Source organism: Cricetulus griseus, chromosome 6 (genome assembly GCF_003668045.3).
Source record: "Cricetulus griseus strain 17A/GY chromosome 6, alternate assembly CriGri-PICRH-1.0, whole genome shotgun sequence".
Lineage (NCBI taxonomy): Eukaryota > Metazoa > Chordata > Mammalia > Rodentia > Cricetidae > Cricetulus > Cricetulus griseus.
This window is the reverse complement of record NC_048599.1, coordinates 6,583,046-6,593,243: the sequence shown is the minus strand read 5'-3', so window position 1 is coordinate 6,593,243 and position 10,198 is coordinate 6,583,046. Positions and strand designations below refer to the sequence as shown.

Here is a 10,198-nt window from a genome sequence, read left to right as displayed (position 1 = left end):
AACATGGGCTTGGCCAACATATTTAAGATCTGGCTTCCGAGTGGAGGGAGGACAACTGCCCTAGGATCACGGCAGACAAGCTAATGCAAGGTCCTCTGTGGTTTTTAGAAAGCCCACAGCCTCAGACCCCTTGCTTCTTCCCCTGTGGAGGGAGACACACCTCACACTTCTAGCTTCCAGAACTGCATGGTGGTAACTTGGGAGCTCCGGTGATTCGATTTGATTTTGAGATAGAGTCTCACTGTTTAGCCCTGGATTACCTGAAACCTGCTGTGTAGATTAGGCTGCACTCAGATGCACAGAGATCTACCTGCCTCTGCCTTCGAGTGTGGGACTAAAGGGATGCATGCTATACCTGGCTGGTGTTGTGTTAAGAACTCAGACATTGCCAGGCATTGGTGGCACACATCTTCAATCCTGGCACTCAGAGGCAGAAGCAGGTGGCCAGCCTGGTTTACAGAGTGAGTTCCAGGACGCCCAGGCCTACACAGAGAAATCTTTTTTTTTTTTTTAAACGAAGTTGAATTTCCTTTTATTTGTCCTAAAATGTTTACTTTCAAATTTGAAGGGGCTTCAATTATTCCATATAGTTTTCGATAATTCTTTTATCTTTTCAGACCAGAGTCAAAATATTCGTACAGTATTCATACTGCAGCACCTTCCACCCACCCTTTGGTCGCTTGAACTGCCCTTCTTTGGTTCTTTTTTCTGCTTTCAGATCTTTCTTGAGGTGTAGTAAGCAGAACTGTACTGGGTATTCCAGCTGCAGTTTGTTCTGTCATTGTCGGAATGGCTTCGGCTATGCCGTGGTCTTCCAGGCGGTCTCCTGTTTCTAGGCCTGTAAGATCTTCTATAGTTGTAATCAAAAGAGCGACTCCTTGATCTCCTCCTTTCATAACTTGGGCTCTGAGAATGTCTGTATTGATTGTAACCCTCGTATGGTGAAGAGCTGTGTGCATTCCTCCCTCATCTGATTTGCTGTCTCCGATCCCCCTGTGCAAACCGTATTTCAATTTGATGCCCACAAATCCATTTTCTGTCCAAATTATGTAAAGCGTCTTCAGTATCACGAACATCCTCAAATGTGGTCAGGTATGGCTCCTTTAATCTTGGCCATCATTCAATTCATCTTGACCTTTAACTCTTTTAGTCCTTGTCTGAAGGACTTGCCATGAGATGCTTGGTCAAATATGTCAGATGGCTTTATTTTTAACTTTGAAAAGCAACCTTTCCCCCTTGTGGATAAAGTGAGACTGTGTCTCCCATTAGGTTTGTCCTTCTTCCAGCTTTTCTGTATTTTTTCTTTTCCCAAACTCTCCCTTCTCTTCAAGCCTGATCCTTAAGAGGTCTTTGTCTTGTCTACTTGCCTTACGTGTTGAACTCTACTCTAAAAGTTCTTTCATGGTTTCTCTTTGGGGTCGCCATAACGGTACAGCTTTACATTATAAAAACTTGAATTTCAAACTTCAACACCCCTAACTAATCATCCACCTGAAGAAAGGATATTGAACATATGCAAATCCTCTTGGATGTCGAGTGTAGAAATCAAGTGGAACACAAGCATTTACTTTTGGACCATAACGACTAAATTCCCGATGTAAATTTTCAGATTTGGTGTCGTCTGCCACGTTTCTGACGAACAGAGACGTGTTGTGGGACATGATGGAGGTGGCGGCGGTGGTGGCAGGAGTCTGGGCCAGCGGCACTATCCACGGCTCTGGCGGTGGCTCACATCTCACACACTCTCACAGAGCCAGAGGGCTCTGCTAAGGCAACTGCCTCTTCTCAAGAGATTTCCTTTTTTTAAAGATTTTATTTATTTATTATGTATACAACATTCTGCTTCCATGTATATCTATCTGCACACCAGAAGGGGGCACCAGATCTCATAATGGATGGTTGTGAGCCACCATGTTGTTGCTGGGAACTCAGGACCTCTGGAAGAGCAGCCGGAGTGCTTTTAACCTCTGAGCCATCTCTCCAGCCCTACACAGAGAAATCTTGTATTGAAAAACAAAGCAATCAAAACAACACAAAACCAAAAACCAAACAACGCCCCCTACAAAACAAAGAAAGCAAAACCCTCCAGAATGTCTATCAGTTTGTTAAGTCAGCGTTGGGGAGTGAGCATGTGCACTCACTCACACTGGGCGAACACAGCTGATTGCTTTGTTTAAGGGTCCTGCACATCCGTTAGGCCCTGTTTGCTTGTTAGTTCAAGTGTCCTTTGATTGATTTCAATGTTGAACAAATAAATCTTTTTTTTTTTTTCCCAAGACAGGGTTTCTCTGTGGCTTTAGAGGCTGTCCTGGCACTCGCTCTTGTAGAACAGGCTGGTCTCGAACTCACAGAAATCCGCCTGTCTCTGCCTCCTAAGTGTTGGAATTAAAGGCCAGCGCCACCACCGCCCAGGCCTGAACAAATAAATCTTATACCAAACAGGAAATTGCTCTATGCAAAAAAGGAAGCACTTGGAACACAGCTAAAGCTTTCTTTAGTATCCTGGGATGTTCTAGTATTCCCATTCTCTTCGCTTCTGCAAGATGAGGTGATAGCCGACTGGACAATCTTCTCAGTTACATCTCAGATGTGAGCACGGACAGCCTGGCAGAGAAAACACGCACATCTATTGGCTGGCATTTTGCAAACAATCAGTCATGCTCTGCTGTCTCCGGCACATTCTGTGAACCCAAGAGGCAGTGGGAGTCTAACCCTGAGCCCAGAACGGAAGTTCATATTCATATGAGGAGGAGGGAAGCAGACATTCTGGAAGCTCTGAAGAGAGCCCACGGCTGCCATTGACTTCCTGAAAATTTCACAGTGGCCAGGTGCCCTCCAGGCCGGGCATCTCAACCAAAGGTGGCTTGGCCTCTTTCCCCACCCCTCCTGGGCCCACTGTTGGTTGCCAGTGTCCCGGGACTAAAGGTATTCAGGGAGCCTCCCCACCAGAACACCTGTCAAAGAGACAGTGCTCATCAACCACAGTCTTGTGATGGTTTAAATGCAGTCTGTGTGGACGTGTGACACTTGAAGCATAAATTAAGCTGCTCCGGAGCGTTGTGCTGACAGCACGTGATGACAGGCGCTGTGAACAAGCTGGTGCAGGGGCCACTGCCCTGCATAGCAATTGTCAGTCACGGCCACTCCCTGCTCCGCCTCGTAAGGGACAGTCAGGGAAGCGTCATTCTCCACAGGAGTGGAAATCTGCTCTCCACTGATGACATTGCAGGCCTGGGCCATAGTCTCTCTGCTGGGTCTATGCTACAGTGTGCCTCCCAGGGTAGATCCCACCCTGCAGCCCCTCTGCTCAGGTGGTTAGCACTCTTGGGGTACCGCCATCATCTGTCATTGCTTTCTGTCCTCCATACTCAGACAGAGAGACAAAGGCAACTGCACGTCAGGGACTCTGGGAAGAAGTCCTGTCTCAAACTAGTGAGACAGGCTTGGTGGTGCAGACCTTGCTCTGCACATGTGAGGCTCAGAATTCAGATCTAAAAGATCCACATAAATGCTGGATGGTCATGGCAGCCAGCCTGTAAGGCCAGCCTCAAAAGGCGGAGGCAGGAGATGCCATATCAACAAGCTCTGGTTTGGTTGACAGACCCTGCATTAGTGAATAAGGTACAAGAAAGATTGAGGATAATTCTTGATATCAACCTCGGGCTTCCAGAGGCTAATGTACACACATGCCAGTGTATGTATGCCTCACACACATGCAAAGAAAAATGCATGCATGTGCTGGGTGGTGGTGGTGCACATGTTTAATCCCAGCCCTCAGGAGGCAGAGGCAGAAAGATCTCTGTGAGTTCAAGGCCAACCTGGTCTACAGAGTGAGCTCCAGGACAGCCAGGGCTGTTACACAAAGAAACCATATCTTGAAAAAAACAAATGAACAAAAGAAAGAAAAGGAAGGGAGGAAAGGAGGGAGGGAGGGAGGGAGGAGGGAGGGGAGGGAGGAGGAAACCCTTAGGAACAGGGCAGTTCTGAGTCCTGGGCAGAGGGGAGACTTGACTGCATACCCTCCTTTCAAAGTAAAGCTTGTTGGGAGTGTCTAGAATTGTCAGGCTCACCCTTAATCAGTCCTGATAATACCTCCCGGGTCCCAGTAGCACTGAATCTCCACCCCAGCTGCTGTTGACCCAAACCTTCAGCTCCAATTTTAAACCTACCACTTCTAGGACATTGGGAAGACATGCTACTTAAAGCTGGCCTGGCCCAGGACTGGCTATGTGGACACCATGTGGCTCATTTCCTTATTTGTAACACTCTGAAATGGTCTCTATCCCTCACGGGGGGGGGGGGGTAAAACCCCTAGGGAGCAGGCAGGGATGGTTGCTTGTCACCAGGTTAGACCCAAACCTGGCACACAGTGGGAGCACCATGCAGAATCCGGGAGCAACATGGACTGATAAGGAAATGAAGCACGCCTTGCGCCCGAGGCATCTTCCTTTCCCAGCGCCAGATCCTCCACTGTGAGCCATCACAGTGTGCTAACTGGAGAAGGGCTGACAGATGTCATAGCCTGTTATGGTCACTGTGGGCCAGGTGTCACCTTAGGCCATGCAAAATCCAGCAGCGGCAGCCCTACACACATGAGGTCTGTCTGCCCCGCCCCCTCCCCCAACCACAATGGCTGCGGGTGTGTGAGTGGCTAGAGAGGAAGGAAGGGGCTAGTGGAGGCCAAATCTGGCGACCAATCTCCTGCCCTCCAAGGCCTTGGCAAGGCCTCAGGCAGAAGTGGCAAAGGGCAGGGGTGGGCTGGAGGCCCAAACAGCTCTGAACAGATGTTCTGCCTCCTGTAGCCTTCAGAGAGCCCTGGAATGTTCTGAGCATAGTCTGGGTCACCTCACCGAAGATCTGTTCGAGGGTGGAGGGGACAGAGAGAACACCTCCACAGGCCACACTCCTAAGGCAGAGTCTGTTTGGTCAGCTCTGAGGACAGTGGCTGCAGCCACACCCCAGCCAAGTTCCGTGACCTTGCTTAACAGTTTCCTTCCAGAAGCAGAACTGGATACTCTCAAAGCCTGCCCCCTGCCCCGCTCCCCACCTCCACCCCCAGCCTTCACAGGCACCCACACACTCCATAGTGCACAGACAGACACAGCAGGCACACACGAGGGGTCCCAGCAGGGGAGGGAACGCTGTAAATAATCTTCCCTCCTCAGACATGTCCAGCCTGAGGCCAATGGCCACGTGTGTCCAAGGTGCCTGTGAGTAAGACCCAAGGCATTTGTGGATGACAAAAGGTTGGACATCCCTGCTACATGGGCCAAAGAAGCCCACGGACTTGTGAGTGGATTCTAGCTTGGTGCTGTCTGTTAGAAGTAAAATTTGAGTAACAGACCTAAGTTTTCATCCTCTAATCACTGTGTCATCAAAAGTAAAAAGAAACAGGTGCTGGACTCAGCCAGTAAAGATGCTTGCTGCCCGGTCTAGAGACCCGAGTTTGATCTCTGGGACCCAGATGGTGGAAAGAACCTACTCCTTTCCCCACACAATCAATCAGTTAAGCGATCAATGAATAGTAAGATCCATACCGGGACTGGCGAGATGACCCAGGAAAGGCTTGCTGTCCAAACAAGAGGGCTCAGGTTCAACCCCTGAAACCCACAGAAAAGACTGAAGTGGTGCTGACCATAGGTGATCTCAGCACTCACGGTGACATGGGAATCAGAGACACAACAAATCTCAGGCCAGCTAGCCTGGGGTGCAGAGCACAAGAGAGACCCTGCCCTGACAGGGTGGGAAGAAAGACCTTGTCCTCTGATCCCCATTTTCAAAGTGTGTGGAACACACACACACACACACACACACACACACACAAACACACACTACATACACAACACAAACACATCACACACACTCACCCCCCCACACACACCACACTCACCACACACACATACCACACACCACAGAAACACACCAGGCACACTCACCACACTTACACACCCACTCAACCCACACACACTCACCCCTCCACACACACCACTCAAACACACACAAACACCACCACACCCCATACGTACCACACACTCATAAATACACCACATCACACATACACACACATCACATATACACACACACAGCACACAGACATCATACAGACACAGATCACACACCACACACATATCACATGATACACATACACAACACACACACACACACACACACACACACACACACACACACACACGCGTGCACACACACACACACACACACACACACACATGCATGGACAGGAGAATAAAATAAAAATATGTAATGCCCAATTGCCATCTTGGATACTTAAAACTAACAGTTTTCAAATTTATGTTTCATGTATGCATGTGCGCATACAGAGAGCATGGACTCCCCCGAAACTAGAATTACAGGTGGTTGTGAGCCACACAGTGTGGATGCTCAGCCCCAAACTCCAGTGTCTGCGAAAAGAGCAAGTGCTCTTCATGAATGAGCCATCTCCCCAGTTCCCTTTATGGCGTTTATTTAGTGTGATTCTAGGGTGTTAAATCTATGCTTGCTGTTGGGTGACAAAGCCAGGTGTCCTTGGCTTTAAAAGTGTGATTGCTCTAGCTTTCTGTGCCTGTCTTGAGTGTTACCATTTTGACAAGCTAATCGAGTTGAAAGTCATCCATGGGGCGTTTGATGTCTTGTTCTAACTAAACCCTCTGCAGTCTGGGTGAGTGTTTATTCTCAGCACACCTCCGCATAGGCAGGCAATTTTCCATAGAACGATTTGGTCGCTGAGTTTCATAAAAGTCACAGTCAAAATTCTCAGATTCCCACCCTCCAGTTGCTCCAGATATTGTCAACCAGCGTCTGGCTGTGGATGATGTCGCTCTGTGATCTGAGCTCACCAGCGGCTGGGGGCTGCGGTCGGGATGGGCAGGTCGTGAGCGTCTGGAAGGTGCTTTGAAAGGGGAGCGTATTGTTCAGCTGTGAGTAGCAGGGAGACAGGAACTGGAAAGCTGCAGGTCTCACCCTTGAGGAGGACCACACGTTCAGGGCCTCTCCATCCCAGGGCCCCTTGCACCATGCCGCTACATCCTGGACGAAGGAGAGGCTCTCAGGATGGATTTCCGTTCCGGAAGGGCACACCCAGGGGCGGCTCTGCCTGAAGTGGCTGACCCCCGTTAATCACGAGATTGGCCTGGGAAGGAAAAAGACTTCAGATTGGAAGCGAAGGTTCACCTGGATCACTTTATCACAGCCGATCACTGGGACCGCTTCCTCCAGGAAATTGCGGAGGGAAGTTATTATTGCTCAGCAGCGGGGTGGGGGCGGGGCAGATGCAGCTCCCACCCCCAGCAGGAGTGGGGGCGGAGTTCCCATGTTTTAGAGTTTCTTTTTCCACGCTTATTTGCTGACCCTAATTGTTTCCATGCCGGTCAGATGCGGCCCTGAATTTCCTCGCGCAGCAGCCCTGGCACTGGGGCAGGCCGCCCTAATTGCCTGCGTTCCTGATCCTTCCCTTCAGTCTCCAGGGCAGGGCTGTTCCCACATATGCTTCCAGAACCATCTTAATAGAGGGGCGGCAGCGCCCAGCTGACGACATATGTCAGCCGCTTGCTGAGGTCGGCCAAGCGTGCAATATCACTTTACATAAAGGGGGAAGGTCAGGCCCGAACAAGCGGCTTTTACAAATGCTGGCTTAGGGATGGCTGCTAAATGGGGTACTGCGCAGGGGGCGGACAGGGAGCCTCTCCTCAGCCAGCCAGCAGCCTCTGTCTTCCTCTTGCATTGATTAGCAAGTTTGCAATCTCCCAGGACAACTTGGCTTGGAGAAAAACTGTCCTTGGTGCCTCTGGAGTTCCTGCACCAGGTGGAACCTGGGCTTTCAAGGGAGGGCCAGGGAGCTAGATTGAGGGTTCGCGTCCCCCATGTCTGGGATCTGGGCCAGGCTGTGGCCAGGGAAGAGCCATGGACTCTCCTCTCACTCACAAAACATTCATGCTCCAGTAACCCCATGTAAGCCCGAGGGGCAGATGGCCACAAGGCAGAGAAGGACCAGCAACCCTCTCTGAGGCTTTGGTGCTGGGGAACTTCACCTGCTAGGGCACCCCTCCCACACACACCCACACACCCCCCACACCCACACCCACACCCCCCCCACACACAACACACCCGCCCCACAATACCCCCACACACCTACACACACACACACACACAACACACACACACACACACACCTACACACAAACACCCCACACACTACAGCACAACACACCACCTACACCCACACCTACACACACCTACACCCACACCCACACACACCCACACACCCACACACACCTACACACACACACATCTACACACACACACACACACACACACACACCTACACACACACACACACACACACACACACACACACACACACACACTAGTTTCCTACAGGCACCTGCTTAACATTGTTCTAGAAACAGCCCAGGGACCACCCCAGGCCTGTGTCCAACCCGATCACTCAACCAAGACAGGCTTGGAGAATATTCTATAAGTAAGTAAAAGCGGCATTCTGGGTCCTTTTCTTCGTAGCAGCAGGAAGGGGAGTGTTCGCTGAATCACAGTGGGTCAGGCTGCTATTCTGCCTCTTTCACTGTGAGAAATGTTTAAAGACCTCCTTACACCTTACACTTCCTTATTTATTAATTATGGAAGCTGCAGAGAGAGAGAGAGAGAGAGAGAGAGAGAGAGAGAGAGAGAGAGAGAGAGAGGAAATAAATGAAGAGAGACATCAAAGTGCCCCATATGTGACTTCTTCCTTCCTTGTGGTGCGCCCGTGGGCCATGTCCTACATTCTACTCACTAGACTGAGCCCCAGAGCCACCTGTGATGTGACTGAATCTTTACAACTTTATAACTCTGTGTAAAGCCTAAATGTTTGACCTCTGAACCGAAGCAATCCGGGGGCTTCCTGGCACCGTGATTCTGTGGCCTCTCTGGGCCTAGGTCTCCTTATCCATACCATGGTCTTCTCATGGTCAGCTAGAGGGTGTATGCGTGTGTAAGATTTTTCCCCCTCTTGGAGCTGGAGGTGTGGCTCAATGGGTAGAGTCCTTGCCCAGCACCACAGAAACCAGGGGAGTGCTGGCAGGACGATCCGGAGTTCAAGGTCAACAAAAGTTACACAGTGAGCTCTAGGCCAGCCAGGGCTATCCCTTAATCTTCTAAGAGTGCCAACCCTGCCTGTAATCTTAGCTCTGGGGAAACTGAGACAGGAGAGTCTCTGGAGCTTCCTGAGCAGCCAGTCTAGCCAAATGGACTGACTATCTCCAGGTTTGAGGAAAGATGGGTGATAGATGGGTGTATGACTACAGCGGACCTTGAGGAGCCCAGCAGGGTGTTGGGCATGGAGCGTAAGCAGCATCAGTGTGTCCTGTCCACACCCCTGCAAATACTCTGCCCACCCCCCTCGGTCTCTCTCCACCCACCTCTGCAAGGCTATGCTCTCTAGTTATGCTTTCTATCAGATGTATTCTGACGGTTGTCAGTGGCTTCCCTGGGCCACTGTCTATCTATCCCTGGAACTTAGGACTGTTCGATGCTCCCATTTGTATATAGCTCCTAATCAGTTCCAGAGCAGCCCCAGCCTGGCCCAGCTGGATCCTCCCCTGCTCTCAGGCCCAGGGCTCCCCAGCTGGGAGCACCTGGTAGTGTGACCTACCCTTCCTAGCCCTTACCACTGGTACCATCACCATGGTAGTGGGGTAGCCAGGAGCAGAGGCAGGATGGGTGGGCACCAGGAACAAAACATGTTCTGCTCCATGACGGGGTGTGTGTGTGTGTGTGTGTGTGTGTGTGTGTGTGTGTGTATGTGGGGGGGCGGGGATAGAGCAGTGTGAACAGCTCAAGGCAGGGGCACCTAGTGCTTCTCTGGTCCCTCCCACCTCTCAGGCCTCATTCTCTATTTTATCTCCCCAAGCCTGCTTCTTGGAGCCTTTCCTTCCATTTTCTGTAAAAAGGTCTTTGCAGTTATTGCACCAGGACCCACCTTGGGCCAACTCAGCTCACCCCCCACCCCCAACCCCACCCCCGACTGGGATGTACTTGGTCTTGTGGCTTAAGCCTGGACTCAGTGCTCCCGTCTCTTTTCCCACAGAGACAGCTGCAGCGACCATGGGGGAAATGACAACTGTGCTAGCATCTAAGCCAGCACCAAGCTCAGGCTCTTCGGTGGACTGGATCACATTGCACAGGCACA

At 50.7% G+C, this 10,198-nt stretch overlaps 1 pseudogene; it reads right to left on the bottom strand.

Moving 5' to 3' along the window:
* Window positions 1–587: 587 nt before the first annotated feature.
* Window positions 588–3,240, bottom strand: LOC100763388 (annotated as a pseudogene).
* Window positions 3,241–10,198: the final 6,958 nt, after the last annotated feature.